The 17,015-nt window shown below is 37.0% G+C and overlaps 1 protein-coding gene across 3 annotated transcripts in view; it reads right to left on the bottom strand.

The window, feature by feature from the left end:
- The window catches only part of PALS1 (protein associated with LIN7 1, MAGUK p55 family member), a 100,478-nt gene that overhangs the window by 65,764 nt on the left and 17,699 nt on the right, over positions 1 to 17,015 (bottom strand). For 2 of the 3 annotated variants that reach the window (XM_003356738.6, XM_005656336.4), the window contains exon 2: positions 6,039 to 6,161. The exons of the other annotated variant lie outside the window; for it this stretch is intronic. The gene's annotated coding sequence lies outside the window, so the exon portion shown is untranslated. The remainder of the gene's footprint in view (positions 1 to 6,038; positions 6,162 to 17,015) is intronic. 3 annotated transcript variants of the gene reach the window in all.

The raw sequence follows: 17,015 nt of genomic DNA, 5'->3' as shown, positions 1-17,015 counted from the left end.
ACACAATACAGAAAATACCCCATTAACTATATAGTATTATTTTGCTATACAGATTACTTTCCTTTCATTTCAAAGATCGGAAGAAATCAAGGTGTTTCAAAAAAGAAAAAAGGAAAAAAAAAAAAAAAAAAGCCCCTCTCAAGCCTCTCAAGTACTTGAAGCATACTGTTTAATTTCACAGCTAAGAAAAATGATGTATCAGAAAATTTAGCAAAGCAGAAAAGTAAAGTTCTGGGTACCAGGTTTAGTAGCAAATAAGCTATTTAAGTTATAAAGATGTTTTATAGTTGTCTCAACACAGTACTTTATGCTCAATATACATGAGATTGAAATATTTTCCTAGCTAACTGCTAGAAAACCTGGCATAGAGCAAGCCATGTTGGTGGTTCACTTGAGATACAGGCAGTATTATGGGAGACAATTCACTTTTAGTTTATGAGATGAAGAAGATAACCAATAAAAATAAATTTTAATTAGCAGTTAAGGCATATACAGGATAAAATCACATTAAGTGAGAAAAATACTATGTGGGTTATCAGTCTTTATAACTGGACACACTAAAAAAAAAGAATTAGAGTTAACTTTTTACAAGGATTCATTTAGAGAAAATCGAAGTTATCTGCCACTCAAAAATGTTGTAAAGTCATACTGTACAGCACACAAGAACATATTATATTAGACCTGGAGACCAGAAAACTGAATTTTAATTCTTGTTCTGCTACTGCTTTTAGCTTTATGATTTAAGATTAGTTTCTCTCTGAACTTCAGATCCCTTTGGAAAATTTATTCACAGATTTGTTTTGAGTTTTAAATGAGAGTATATTAAGTTTTAGAACTAAAAAATAGTTATATTAATTCTTAGTATTAATTTGATTCTATTTTAAAAATCTTTCAACATACTTTAGACAAGAAAAATATTTTACTAGATGACACTGGCTTTTCATCAAGCCATTTCTTGGACATAAATAGGCAGATTGTTTATATATATGTAAACCCACACATTAGATCTAATTAGTCTTCTTTTGCTCAAGACTTTAAAAATATTTACAATAATAAACCTTCTACCTCCTTGACTTGAGCAGCACTTCAGTAAACAGGTTGGTTTAGAGAACATGCCAACTAAGCAAAAGCTGAGTTTTCAGACAATACTAATGCTAACCAACCTTCTTTGAAACAAACTGCTGAACACAAACCCACCTAACCACCAGAAAACACTTCACCAACAATCAGGAAAAAAGATGCAAGCTACTTAAGCTAGTAGAATTACTTTTTCACAAGAATTTTGGTAATTTTTCTGTCTTCCACCCAAATTTTAGCTTCTCTATTTACAACTATGTAATTTACATATAAATAACTTATTTATCATTAAATTGTCTTCTTTTTCATTAAAAACAAGAGCTATTAGAATTGTTAAATCATTCCAAAGTTTTATTTATTGATTATATACAAATGCAAATCCAACTTATTTAATATTTTCATTACAAGTAAGCAGACATTTATGTAGGAATTACTGCAGTGTTATGTTTAATTTTAATTTAAAAAAAAAAAATCTAGGAGTGAAGTTCCTAATAAACCAAGACAGGGAGTTCCCTGTCATGGCTCAGTGGTTAACAAACCCGAATAGCATACATGAGGATGCAGATTTGATCCCTGGCCTCACTCAGTGAGTTAAGAATCCCTCGGCGGTGTTGCTGTGAGTTGTAGTGTAGGTTGCAGATGTAGCTAGGATGTGGCTGAGGCATAGGCCAGCAGCTACAGCTCCAACTGGACCCCTAGCCTGGGAACCTCCATGTGCTCCGGGTAAGGCCCTAGGGGAAAAAAAAAAAAAAAAATACTAGGAGTGTATATACCTCCAGAAAATTGAAACTTTCAAGTTTCTCTACTTATAACATTTGCTGGATATTAAAAATCAAACTTAATCATGAGCATTTATATATATATGTGTGTATATATATATCCCAGTCTATAAAAATCATGATCTGAAATTAAAACAGCTTAAAAACTGTAAGACTGTGTCCATGTTCACTATACTAAATTATGCAGGGGAAATTATAATCATGCACAAGGAACAGGGTCAGGTGATCTGGCTCAGAGTTCTCATGCTTGGACTATGACCATGCTTGTCTATCTGGATCTGGCCTTTTACTCTTGGAAAAATTTCTGCAACCTGGTGTTAATCCACCTAAATCTCCGTTTTAGTCATCTCCCTTAGAGTGTTCACAGTCCAGTGGGAGAAAGAGCAAAGAAAATGAATTCTTCCTAGTTGATTTCTCATTAGATTCTAAATTTGTTAAAAACTGGAGTCATTCGTGTCTTATTTTTATACCTCCCTGTGCTTAAAACAGTACATATCATATAGGAAGTGGTTATTAAGTAACTGTTCAACTAAAATTAGAAATGCCTTAAATTCACAGATGATGCACAGATGATGGGCTCTAAGATTCAATCTGTGGTAAATGTATCCTTATGTTATGTATACAAAACATAAGGATACATGTCTTGGAGCAGCATTTCAAAGAACAACTAAAAATTAACCAGATAAAACAGTCTGTTCCAGGCAGAGGGAATCACAAAATCACAAGACTGATAGAAAGGAAGAACTCGAGAATATGGCACTTTCAGAAAGTAGAACAGAATGCAAAAGGCCGGATGGGGAGTTCCCACTGTGGCACAGTGGGGTAAGGCGCCAGCACTACCACAGCTGTGGTGTAGGTCACAGCCACAGCCTGGATTTGATCCCTGGCCCGGGAACCTCCATATGTTGTGGGTGTAGCTAGGAAGAAAAAAAAAAAAAGCCTGGTGGGACGATGGGAACACGTCATACATGAATGATGACAAAACTAGAAAGGCAAGCAGGAGTTCCCGTCGTGGTGCAGTGGTTAACGAATCCGACTAGGAACCATGAGGTTGCGGGTTCGGTCCCTGCCCTGGCTCAGTGGGTTAACGATCCGGCGTTGCCGTGAGCTGTGGTGTAGGTTGCAGACGCGGCTCGGATCCCACACTGCTGTGGCTCTGGCATAGGCCAGTGGCTGCGGCTCCGATTCGACCCCTAGCCTGGGAACCTCCATATGCCGCAGGAGCGGCCCAAAGAAATAGCAAAAAAAAAATTAAAAAATAGAAAGGCAAGCAGGGGGCCAGATGGAAGAAAAGCAACATCCAAAGACTGACCTGTATCCTGAAAGTTGTAAGAATCATTACAGGATTTAAAGCAGGGGATAACATGACCACACTCAGTTTTAGAGAAATATCACTGTGGTAGAAGGCAGAGGACAGATTGAAGGGTGGCAATGAGACCAGTTTGAAGGCAACTGTAAGAAATGGGGTCCTGAACTAAGACAGTGAGAATGAAAAAAGTCTTATTAAAGAAATACGTAGGTTACAGAATTATTAAAAAGTTGGTATCATTATTTATATCGTAGGGCAAAAAGAAAAGGAGAAAGAGGAGGAAAAAAGAAGTAGTAGTAGAAGTAGCAGTAGCAACAACTACAAGTACTGAACACATAATTCTACGCCAGACACTACTGCAAGCACTTCACACAGTATTCACTTTTTAATTCTCATTACAACTCTAAAAGTAGGTCCAAATATGCCTGTTTTATAGATAGATCAGGAATGGGGACTGGAATAGGCCTTGAAGATAGGATGAAGGAGTAAGAACAATAAAAGTACAAACAAGGCTAGCTGAACTAAAGCAGTCAGTCTGTAAAAGAGAATATTGGCTAGAAAATCTGACTGGGTCCAGTTTATGAAAGGTCTTAAATATAAATCCTTAATCTGAAGGCAGTAAGGAAGCCATCAAAGATTTGGAAAAGATGGGTGATTTAAACATAAATTTAACGGAGCACTTACTTGGCTAGGCTCCAGGGTTAGAGAGACAAGATCCCTGCCCATTGGTTTATCTTCCAAAATGTCCTACAGGAATCTAGACACTAATGTGTCTAGATTAAACCCATATTTCCCTTTAATTCCCTCTATTCTCCTGATCCTTTCCCTCCACTCTCAATTCAAATTAATGGCACTATATCTATCCAGTTACCCAAGACAGCATAATGAGTATAGGCTCCAAAACCAGACTGCCTAGGATCTAACCCTTGCCTAAATACATCCTCCTCTGGATTTCCATAATCTCCCAAACTGGATGTGTGCCTCCTCTAGAATGCCACAATCCCTATCGCATCTCTGATCAAACTCAACTAGAGATATTAGTATCTCTGTCTGTTTGCCCCACCAGACCAGAAACCCTTGGAGGTCAGGAACCATGCTGACCTATCTCTGGATCCCGACATTGCCCAGCACAGGATCAAGCCAACTGGAGGTTTCAGACTCTGAACCCAGGCCCAGGCAGTGTAACTTCGTGGTCACTATCTATGAGTCACTAGGTGGACAGCAATGTCATTAACTAAAATGGAGAATTTAAGAGAAGGAGAATTAGAAGGGGAAAGAAATTAAAAGGTACTCTAGAGGTTTAGTTTTGGACACAATTTCAAGGTGACTATAAGTCATAAAGATATTTCATCTAATCAACAGGAATCTAGGTGATCTCTACAGCCCTGATAACTAGTAAGGAATAAACCCTAATTAAGCATATGAACAAAATTACTCCTCAGTTCAGAAGAACTGGTAGCTTTCATACTGCCAAGAGAACAGAATCCAAACTCACAAGGTAAATCCAAACTTTTTAATTGTATCTTTTACTACTTTCCTGTACAAACCTATTTACTAGCTTCCTCATTTATGCATGCCTATTCCATATCTTTCTCTTCCTGCCCAAATGCCTTATGAACTAAAAAATACAAACTGCTTGTCCTTTCAATCTTGTGTATAGATCTATAACAAATCACTATTCTTTCAAGAAAATTTTCCAGATTACCTCAGTTAAATAATGACCTCACCATACCAACATTCCAAAAGACTTCACAGTTCTAAGTTAATTCATGAGGTCTATGACAGATTCTTCTAGAAGAAAAGAGACATCATGCTGTCCCACAGTTGTAGCATTAAAGATCACTGTAATTTTTAAACAGGCAAACCATGAATAGTCTAGTTCATGTATGTAGTCAACTCATACCAATAAACAATGAGAAAGTCCCAGTCCAAAGGAATTAATAGTCTCACCCTCAAGGAAAAAAACAGACCAACCAACCAAAAAAAAAAAAGAAAAACCCAAAAAGGAACAAATAAAAATCTCAAAAAAAACCCAACAGTCCTTTGTTTGACAATTTGGATGCTAGTAAATGACTGAACTAGAGAATTACCTCCTTATGTATAAACATTTCCTTATGCAGATAATATATGGTTTAACAAGCCGCTACTAGCTCTAAGAGTACTCCTCTCTTCTCAATTCTCTAATTATAAATTGTTGCAAAAATGCCTCAAGGCCCATCTTTTAAATCCTTATCAGAGTCCTAGCTTATTACTCCCCCAACCCTCTGTGTGGAAAAAAAAGAAATAAATAATAAATAAATAAAGCAAAATTCCTACATATTTCACAAAGCAAGAAAATGAATTTTAAGGTCGGCAGGCCAAAGCTGTTTCAATGCTAAGTTCAAACTAGTGGGAGAGAAAGGGCTTTGTTTATGTGAACTGAATACAGAGAAGGGGGTAAAAAGAAGCTAAATAAGCTTTAAAAAGTACAAATGATTGAGACTGGGGGGGGCCTGAAATAGCCTGAGGGATATAGGCCCACTGAAAACTCCAACATCAAGAAACAGAACCATTTGTATGAGAGCTGGGAAACGTGAACAGCTAGCTGGAAGACAAGTTCCTATAGAGTTTGTATCCTAACTTTTAGGCAGAGGGAAATGTAGAATATACGCTGGTCTACACTAGCATCTAAAACTCTAGATTTTTATTTTTGTTTTTCAATTCATCCTTCCTCCCCTTCTCCCAGAGTAATGCCCTTTGACCAGCAGCTGGGAAGTCTCATTTTAAGCGATCAGCATTCCTCTGACATTCTAAGAAGCTGCACTTTTGTTTCCATAGAAACAGCTTTGTCAGCTAACACAAAATTGAGGCCAAGAATAGTGAAAAGAACTTACATTATGCAAATTGGAAAGTCCTTGTGTACTATCCTCTTAGTTCTTCTTCTCCGGTTTTTCAAAGAACTCAGATTAAATGTATTACTCCGTAAAACAGAAAAATACACAATCAAGCGTAAACACCTGCAGTTTTTTTAGAGAGGGAGAGAATGGGAGAGAAAAGTTAATTCAATATGCTATCTAACTGTTTGCTGATGACTAGGATTTCTTAGTATAAAGCAATCAAAATGCGCACACTCCCATCTTTAATGAACATCAATTAAAGTCAACGTAAATTACCTGAAGTCAATGATGAGAAAGAAGTGAAATAAAACAGATCCTAAAACTTTTAGAAAAGGTCAAGATCCTTCTGAAGATTATTTTTAATGACATTTTTTTTAACCTCTAGGTAAGGCTTGAGCAAAAATGTAATTTTAGGGTTTTTTTCCTTGTTTTAACTACAACTTCTGGATCAATTTTAAACTTCATAACTAGTTTCATGAGGCCAAGAAAATGAGAAGTTTAGGATCCAAAAAGAATGTGACAGGAGCCACAGTTAATTCAGAGGGAGAACTGTTGATGCTACATTGAAGAGAAAGATAGAAGAGGATCCTGAACTAATGGAGACACTGCATTCTGATAGGGTAACAGATAATAAAAAGCAAACACACAATAAGAAAGGATTATAAAGAAAGTAAAACAGGGTTATATAATAAACAGTGATGTTCAGAAGGGGCAACATTAGATAAGATGGTCAGGGAAGGCCTATTTTAGGAGGTGATAATTACACTGGGACTTGTATGACCAAAAAAAAAGTCAGCTATGGGAAGATCCAGAAATAAAGAATTCCAGGTTGAGGGAACAGAAAGTACACTTTCATATGGATGTCACCAGGAATCTCAATTTCAATATATTCCAAACTGACCTCAATTTCGTCCCTTCTACTGTTAATTACACCACTATCACCAAGGTTTTCCTTAAGCCTTGTTAATCAATCAGTTGCCAAGATCTGTTGATTCCATAAGGTTTTTAGAATCCACTGAAGGGTGACAGAATAAGCCACCCTAAAATATGTCGCTAAAAGAGACTATTAAGAAAAGGAAAAGGCAAGCTATAGGAAGTGAGAAATATTTGTAAAATATTTATATTCACCATAAATACTCTTATAACTCAGTAAGTCAAACAATACAATTTTTAGAGAGGCAGGAGATTTGACCACCAAAGAAGATACATAAATTGCAAGAACAAACATTTGGAAACACACCCAACATCACTAGGGAAATGCTAATTAAAACCACAATAAGATACTAGCATAAGGACAGACAAATCAGTTGAACAGAATTAAGATCCAGACAATTCTCATATTTACAGGCAAGTGATTTTCAACAAGAGTGCCAAGACAGTAGTTCCCGTCGTGGCTCAGTGGTTAACGAATCTGACTAGGAACCATGAGGTTGTGGGTTCAATCCCTAGCCTTGCTCAGTGGGTTAAGGATCCGGCGTTGCCATGAGCTGTGGTGTAGGTTGCAGACTCAGCTCCGATCAGCATTGCTGTATCCCTGGCATAGGCCGGCAGCTGCAGCTCCAATTAAACCCCTAGCCTGGGTGCATTGCTGTGTCCCTGGCATAGGCCGGCAGCTGCAGCTCCAATTAGACCCCTAGCCTGGGTGCGGCCCCAAAAGGACAAAAGACAAAAAAAAAAAAAAAAAAAAAAGTGCCAAGACAATTAAATGGGAGTCTCTTACATGGTTCTAGGACAACTGGATATCTGGATATCTGGATATCCACATGTAAAAGATAGAGGTTGGACTCTTCACACTACACAAAAAAATTAACTCAAACTGGATCAAAGACACACATGTAAGAACTCTATAAAACTCTTAGAAGAAAACACAGGCATAAAGCTTCATGACCTTGGAATAGGCAATGGTTTCCTAAGATAGGGCATCAAAAAAATGCAACAAAAGGAAAACAGGCAAATTAGACATGATCAAAAGTTAAAAAACCCTGTGATTCAAAGGACATCATCAAGAAACTGAAGACAATGCACGATATGGGAGAAAACTTTTGCAAATCATTTATCTAATGGGCAACCTGTGTCTAGAATATATAACAAATGCTTATATAATAAAAAGACAAACAGTCTAAAAGTGGGATGAGGACCTGAATAGGCAGTTTTCCAAAGAAGATATATAAATGACCTTACTAAATAAGCACATGAAAAGATATTCAATATTATTAGCCATCAAAGGAAAGCAAATCAAAACCACAAGACACTACAACCACAAACCACTAGGATGGCTAGAATCAAAAAGACAGATAAGGTCGCTGATGAGGATATGGAGAAACTGAAACCTTCATATACTTCTGTTGGGAATGTCAAATGGTGTGGCCACATTGTAAAACAGTCTGGCAATTCCTCAAAAGATTAAACATAGACTGACTATATGCCTCATTAATTCCACTCTTAGGTATACAACCAAGAGAAATGAAACAAATGTCCACATAAAACCCTGCACAAAAATGTTAACAGCAGCACTTTTTTTTTTTTTTTAAGGGCCGCGCACACGGCATATGGAGGTTCCCAGGCCAGGGGCTGAATTGGAGCTACAGTTGCTGGCCTACGCCAAAGCCACAGCAATGCCAGATCCGAGCCACGTCTGCGACCTACACCACAGCTCACAGCAACGCCGGATCCTTAACCCACTGAGCAGCCAGGGATCAAACCTGCAACCTCATGGTTCCTAATCAGATTCGTTTCCACTGCGCCATGATAGGAACTCCAACAGCAGCATTATTAATATGAAAAGGTGGGGGAAAAATCCAAATGTCCATCAACAGATGAATGGATAAATAAAATGCTGTATATCCATAATGAGATTACTGGGCAATAAAGGACTGATACATGCTACAACATTGATGAACTCCAAAAACAGAAATAAAAGAAGCTAGTCACACAGGACCACATACTGTATAATTCCTTTTATGAAATGTCCAGAACAGGCAAATCTAGAGAGACAGAAAGTAGACTACCTAGAGCTGGGGATGCATGGGTAGGTGGAGATGCATGGGTAGGGTGCAGGTTTCTTTTGAGGGGTGATGAAAATGTTCTAAAATTGATTGTGGTAATGGCTGCACAATTCTGAATATACTAAAAGCCACTGAAATATACACTCGAAATGGATGAACTCTACACAGTATGTAAATTATAACTCAATAAAGCTGTTTAAAAAAACACAATGAAATACTATTACAAAAAATGGCTAAAATTAAAAAGAATGACAGGAGTTCCCTGATGGCTCAGCAAGTTAAGGATCCAATGTTGTCATTGTTGTGGCAGGGGTTCAGTCTCTGCCTGGGAACTTCCTCATGCCTCGGGTAAGGCCAGGAAAAAAAAAAAAAAAGATTGACAATACTAAGCTTTGGAGAGGATGTGGAGAAACTGAAACCCTAATATTGGCGAAGATGTGAAATGCAGTCAGTTTGACAGTTTCTTTAAAAGTTGAACATACACTTAAGATATAACCCAGTGATTCCACATGGGAAACACATATCTTTATTTGTAAAAAACACCAAAATTTATATGAGTATTGATAGAGCATTATTAATAATAATAGCTTAAAACAGGCCCCAGTCCAAATGTCTTTCAGTTGGTCAATGGATAAATAAAAAACAGAATACTATACAGTAATAAAAAAACATGAACTGGAGCTCCTTAAGGTGTAGTGGGTTAAGGATCCAGCATGGTCATAACAGCGGCCCAGAAATTTCCACATGCTGTAGGGGCGGCCAAAAATAAATAGATAGATTAATAAATAAATAAACTATTGATATATGTAACAATATGGATGGTCTCAAAAACAATGTCAGATACCAGAGCACATACTATATGATTCTGCTTGTATGAAATTTCTAGGAAAGGTAAAATTAGTGCTTTAGAAAAACAATTTGATGCTTTCCTAGAGCTAGGGGTAGAAACAGAAACTGGCTACAAAAGGAAGTGAGGGAACTTTTTAATGTGATGGAAGTGTAATAAAACTGAATTTCAGTGGTAGCTACACAATATAAATTTAACAAAACTCAAATGCGCCTGTAAACCAGCTGAATTATAAGGAATATAAATTATATCTTAATAAAGTTGTTCTCAAAATTCAAATTGAACACAAAATGAATGCATGTTAATACGTTACACCTATTGACCTGATTTTAAATTATACATTTAAAATTGCATCTTATTACATGTAAATTATATCTCAAAAAAACCCAACTTTTTTAAAAGGCCATTGGATAGTTTAAAAACAAGTCACATACTGATATCACATTTAAAAAAAAAAACCCTATTTACTCAATAAATGTTTAACTCAATGCACAAATTTTAGTTTCCAACAATGAATGGACTATACATCTTTTCAGAGAAGAAACTTCGCTATGTCTAAAACTACTGTAAATACAAGTCAAAACTCAAACAGAGTTAACCCTTGAACAACATGAGGTAGAGGGCTCCAACCTTCTGCACAGTGGAAAATTGGTGTACGACCTAAGTCGGTCCTCCATATGAATGATTCTCCACATCCACAGTTCGGCATTCAGATTCAACCAACCACAAATCCTGCGGTACTGCAGTACTGACTACTGAAAAAAATCCACCTAATTACGTGGACCTGAATAGTTCAAAACACATTTTTCAAGGGTCAACTGTATTTGGGCTAGTCATGGAAATCATTAGCTCAGAAATTATAACTGACAACAATTTAAGGAAAAATACATAAACTCTCCAAAGATTTAACAGGAAAATTAGTTTTTTTTCAATTATTTTTTATAGAGAACTAAAACACTGTTTTAAAAACACTTTAAAAATATTTTAAAAGCAAATAATATATTTGAAGTAAAAAAATTTCAAAAGGTACAATGTAAAAAAAATTTTTTTAGGCTGCAAAACTGATTTTTTTTTTTTTTATACAACTGACAAATCAAGCCCCTTAACTTAGAAAAGAACCAAATGCAAATGTCCTAAGTTTGTTTTTTGGGTTTTTTTTGTTTTGGCTTTTGCCTTTTTAGGGCCACACCCTCGGCATAAGGAGGTTCCCGGGTTAGGGGTCGAACTGGAGCTACAGCTGCCAGCCTACGCCACAGCCACAGCAACCTGGGAACGGAGCTGTGTCTGCAACCTACATACCACAGCTCACAGTAATGCCGATCCTGAATCCACTGAAGGCCAGGGATCGAACCCACATCCTTATGGATACAAGCGGGCTCATTAACCACTGAGCCACGACAGAGAAATCCCTGTCCTGGTTTATTTTTAATGGAGCATCCTGAAAAGTCCTATAATAAGGGCATTTCTAAAATTCTATCTAGTTCATGGTTTAGGTTTCAGACAAAAAGGTACCTTTATTTATCATCTAGATATTACATTCCCAAGAAGCCAGTGCTAGCTATCCTCATAGCTTTAAAACTAACTATATTTACAATGTACTATGCCAGATAAATTGTAAAAATGAAAGAAAAACCCCTTTAATTGAAAAAAATCCTCAAAGTAGAAATCAAACGAGTAAAGATTTCAAAGGGAAATAGGGGTAGCATATATCACAACTTAAAAGTCACATAAATCATATGCTCTCACATACAAAAAAAAAAGATATGATTCCTGACACTTAATTTAACTAGATATCAGTAAGATAATGTCAATAGCGAAGAAGATAGATGTTTCTGAGATGAAAACTTTCAGAGACACAGCAGTTTTGAACATTCCTGGCAAAAGTTGTATATAAAACATATCCACAACAGAAAGATTTAGTTTGCAAACTTTCTATTCTCACCCCATAACTCTAGGCCTTGAGACAAAAATAAAAATAAGAAAACATGGGGAAAAAATGGCTGGAAAAATATTGCTGCATTTATGATTCGTTAGACATCAATATCCTAAAATATTCATTTACCAAAGTCTGTCAAAGACTTATTTATAAATATCACCTTGACCCTTTTTCTGTCTTTTTTTTTTTTTTTTCAGGGCCGCTCTTGCGGCATTTGGAGGTTCCCCAGCTAGAGGCCTAATCAGAGCTATAGCTGCCAGCCCACACCACAGCCATAGCAACGCGGGAGCTGCGTCTATGACCTACACCACAGGTCATGGCAAAAATGGATCCTTAACCCACTGAGCAAGGCTAGGGATCAAACCCGCAACCTGATGGTTCCTAGTCAGATTTGTTTCCACTGTGCCACAATGGGAACTCCATCACCTTGACCCTTCTTAAAACATTTTTGGATTACAGTGGTTCTCCACCAAGGGTGATTTTTGCCTTCTAACTGTCCCTACCAGGAGAACTTTGACAATGCCTAAACATATTTTTTATTGTCAGGACTGGGTTGAGAAGTGCTACTGGCATCTACTTAGCAGGGGCCAGGGATGCTGCTAACCATGCGCGGGATAGGCACCCCCCCACAAAGAATTATCAGGTCCAAAATATGTCAACAATGCCCGAGTTGAGACCCTGAGTTAAAAGAAGCAAACACTAACCCAAAATTGAGGCATTCACTCTTTTAATAATTTTCAATAAGCTTCTCACACTTCCAAGACAAAACTTTAAATAGTTAAGCTCCCTTGCTAACCACCTAAGAGATTATTTTCATTAACTATGTTTCAACTTTTTCAAGTACTACTGGTTCCCAAAAAAGAAAAACTGAGGCTGATTTTTAAATACCATCTAATCCGGTGTTTTTGAAAATGCTCAGGACAGGATTTACTTCAAAAGTCATCTTGGAGTTCACATTGTGGCGCAGCGGAAACGAATCCGACTAGGAACCATGAGGTTTCGGGTTCAATCCCTGGCCTCGCTCAGTGGGTTAAGGATCCGGCATTGCCGTGAACTGTGGTATAGGTTGCAGACACGGCTCAGATCCCGCGTTGCTGCGGCTGTGGCAAAGGCTGGAGGTTACAGCTCCAATTTGACCCCTAGCCTGGGAACCTCCATATGCAGTGGGTAGGGCACTAAAATGACAAAAAAAGAAAAAAAAAATTTTTTTAAATGTCTTCTTAAACATGGACGGGAAGAGCAGAAGCGTTTTTTTTTTTTTGTTGTTGTTGTTGTTGTTTTTTAGGGCCACACCTGCAGCATATGTAGGTTCCCAAGCTACAGGTCAAATTGGAGCTATAGCTTCTGGCCTACACTACAGCCACAGCAACGCAGGATCTGAGCTCTGTCTGCGACCTACACCACAGTTCATAGCAATGCCAGATTCTTAACCACTGAGTGAGGCCAGGGATCGAACCTGCATCCTCAGGGATGCTAGTCAGATTCATCAGAAGCTCATTTTTGTCTTTCTCTTTAAGGTTCAAGGAATTAAAAAGTTCTGCTGACTTAAAAGTTCCAAAAATAAAACCTTTAATCTCATAAATTACTCTTATTTTACAAATAATGAAGATCCAGAAAATTAAAGTCACTTGCCAAGGTGACAGAGATCAATAAACTCAGAAGTTCAACAAGGTAAAGACTGCCAACAAGATAGCAACAGAGTATGGAATACAAACTACTACCAAATAAACTGCCTTGCATTATATACTGGAACCTGAGTGGGAAACCAAATACAGTGGAAATACATTCCAGCATATGGTACCTTCCCTGTGCCCCGTCCCCGCACCACCATCGAATGTTTATCATCTGGCCAGAGAGATTAAACATGCATATAAAGTGATAAATATTTACATTAAGAGTGGCCCAAATAAGTTAACTAAAAAATGTATAGACAAAACACTTAATGATCTAGCTAGTACTATTTACTGACTCTGTGTGCTAAACATTGTGCTACCATACTTTACATAGCTAATCCTCAAACAATTCTACAAGTTTAGGTACTACTACTATACCCAATGACAAATGAGAAGACACGTTTAAAGAAGCAAACTATTTTGCCCAAAGAGCACCTCAATAAATATTCAACAGTCATAACAGGAGCTCTTGTGTATATGGTTTCAAGTCTTTTGTTATCATATAATCCTTACAACATCCTTACATGGTATTTTACAGAGGACAAAAGTAAAACGATTATTTAAATGGTTTTGAGTAAGCAGTGATGATGACAGTACTTAGAAGTAAAAGAAGTAAAAGCTGCAGCACTTCTTACCAGGCAGGGTGTCAAGAATTTCACGTATGTCACTTTCACTCAATCGTTCCAGTCCGTAAAAGTTACCCTCAGTTTACAGATGTGGAAAACAAGTATAAAGAGGTTAAGCTGCTCCCCAAGGTCATAAATCTAAATGACAAACCCAAGACTCATACCAAGTCTTCATGGCTTCAGGATAGAAGCTCTTCTCTCCTGCCATTACTTTTATTTAGTCTTATCCAATACTAAAAGGAAAGGAAGAAAAATTCTAATGATTATTCTCAGCTTTGAACCTTCATTCACTTGTCCATAGAAATGCTCTCTTTTAAACAATGAAATTCTATGAAAAACACATTTTCAGATCCAAATACCCAACAGCCTCTTTTTGCTTTTTTACGCCTAAAATTTAGCTTTGGCCATAATTATTCCCAGGTACCAATCATTCACCATGTTCCTTTATAAATCTGAGTATTACCCTATTATAATAGTACCTTGCGATATTAAGAAGAGATGGAGGAACAAGAGATCATTTTTTTTAACCAGATGATAAGAAGCTTCCTACATATTATGCAATATTCTCTGAAGTGAAAGGTATTCTGGGAGTTTTTTTGTCCCCACTTCAGTGGGAAAATTCTCCATGTGCTTATATCAAACACAAAGATGAAGGTCTATGGAGACATTCAAAACCACAATTTCACAGTAGGAACTGGTTAAAAGCCAAACAGTATCAAAGATATCAAATGGTAGGTTACTTGAACTGCCCCATTATCACCTTCAACAACTTGGTAATGAAAGATTAAATGCATCCTAAAGGTTAGTCAAGTTTCTGAAAAAGGCACTAAGATAAAAGGTAATTTACAACATTTTCAAACTAACAAGAAATGGATTTTTAAACTTGTAGGATAAAATTACTTGCAATATGGCTTTTCAGTAATATTCTACCAATCAAGAATATATATGAACTAGTTGGAGAATAAGACCAGACTTGATAAGGAACAGAGCCAGTGTAAGAGATAGAAGATAAAGCCAGAATTGACTCTGAATGCTAAACCGAACTGTTTGAATTTTCTCCTGCAAGCAATGGGAGACTATGAGTATCTGAGTTTAAAAAGAACCATTTAAAAAAAAATTTTTTTTTAGAAAGTTAAAAAGTTAAACCTTCTCTACACTGTAACCAGAGTTGACAGGGAAATCTAAGGAGAGCAGCCAACAGAGACAATGTTTAATACTTTACGCATGGGAGGATAAAGGAAGAAACAGCTTAAGAAAGGAAAAGGGATAATTTTCAAATAATGCTTATAACAAAGGATGATTTGACAGTCTTTGGAGACCAGAAACCAAATATAATTCTAAAATATTGAGCATGACAATTGAACCTGGAAGAAATTATGGGACCTTAAAATAGGAAAATTCAGAGAATAAGGTTTTTCTCTCTGGGAGAAAGAGAAAGGGGATGAGGAGAATTGGAAAGATGATAAGTTAGTTATAAATTCCATTTTAGAAGTACTGCATTTAAAGTGGGAATTATAAAAAAATTAATAAAGTGGGAATTCTGTCAGGCTGTTAACTGCTAGACAGGGAACCAAGGAGGGCAGACTAGAAATGAAAATTTGTAATTTATATATTTGTATCTTACATTTGTAAAGCTTTTCAGTTTCTATAGTAAATTCATGCACATTATCTTATTTGATCTTCATAAGTGCCCTGAAAGGTAGGCAAGTCAGATATCCCCATTTTCCAGAAGATATGCAAGCACTACAAGTCACAGAGCTAGAAGCAACAGAAGAGGAACTAAACTCCAGATGAGTTAGCCTTTATGTGGATCCATCGGGTTAAGTTAGCTACATCTCTGTAAGATGACAGCATACTGACTACAGGCTTCCTTTTAAAAATCACACAATTACATTATTCTTCTACCTTTAAAATACGATTATAGAAAATTCACCTTTTCTCAACTGCTTCATAAAATGAATTTTAATCTGATAATTAATTTTATTGTTTTACATGTTAACAGACTCCAAGATTACTACAGTGCCAGACTGTGGCAGCATAACATCTACTGCTGTTTCTAAACAACCACACAGCAGAGGTAGTCAAGTGGAGAAATAGAAAATCCAAATGAATTTTCCTATTTGAAAAGTGAAACTAAGCTACCAACACTCCAACTTCCTAGTAACATTTTATTTTTATTATTTATTTTTGGAGTCTTTTTAGGGCCGCACCCACAGCATATGGAGGTTCCCAGGCTAGGAGTAGAACTGGAGCTGTAGTTACCGGCCTATGCCACAGCCACAGCAATGCGGGATCTGAGCTCTGCTTCAACCTAACACCACAGCTCATGGCAATGCCAGATCCTTAACCTAATGAGCGAGGCCAGGGATCAAACCTGCAGCCTCATGGATACTAGTCAGATTCGTTTCCGCTGAGCCACGAAGGGAACTCCTTTTTTTTCTTTTTTGTTTTCCTAGTAACATTTTTAAAATGTTATTCTCTACTCTGGGCTGCTCCAGTGTCAGTATGTGCTGCCAAAGTGAGCCACATGTCCTATCCTGACAAACTGTTTTAAAAATATTAATGTACAGCTTGAAAAACGAATGCCATAAAAATACAATGACTAGATCCTGTCAGATAAATCAGCTATCCCCCAGGATCAAATCTAAGTGTTGAAAATTAGAACCGTAATATCCCTAAACATGTTAATAACTGCCATCACTTCTAACTCCATAATACCTCACATATACCCTCAGCTTCTCCCTCTCACATACCACCTTAAATGATATACACATTATTTCTTTTCCTATGAACTTCTTCATAATCCCCCCGAAGTCAGTGTCTTTAGCTGCCAATCGTTTTACAGAGTACCGCTAGATTAACTCTCCTGAAGCACACCTATTATGAC

This window comes from Sus scrofa, chromosome 7 (assembly GCF_054392235.1).
Source record: "Sus scrofa isolate SSC_HxYL_T2T_F1_AM1 chromosome 7, Sscrofa_HxYL_maternal_Yorkshire_Landrace_v2.0, whole genome shotgun sequence".
NCBI classification, from domain to species: Eukaryota; Metazoa; Chordata; class Mammalia; order Artiodactyla; family Suidae; genus Sus; species Sus scrofa.
This window is presented reverse-complemented; position numbering and strand designations above follow the sequence as displayed.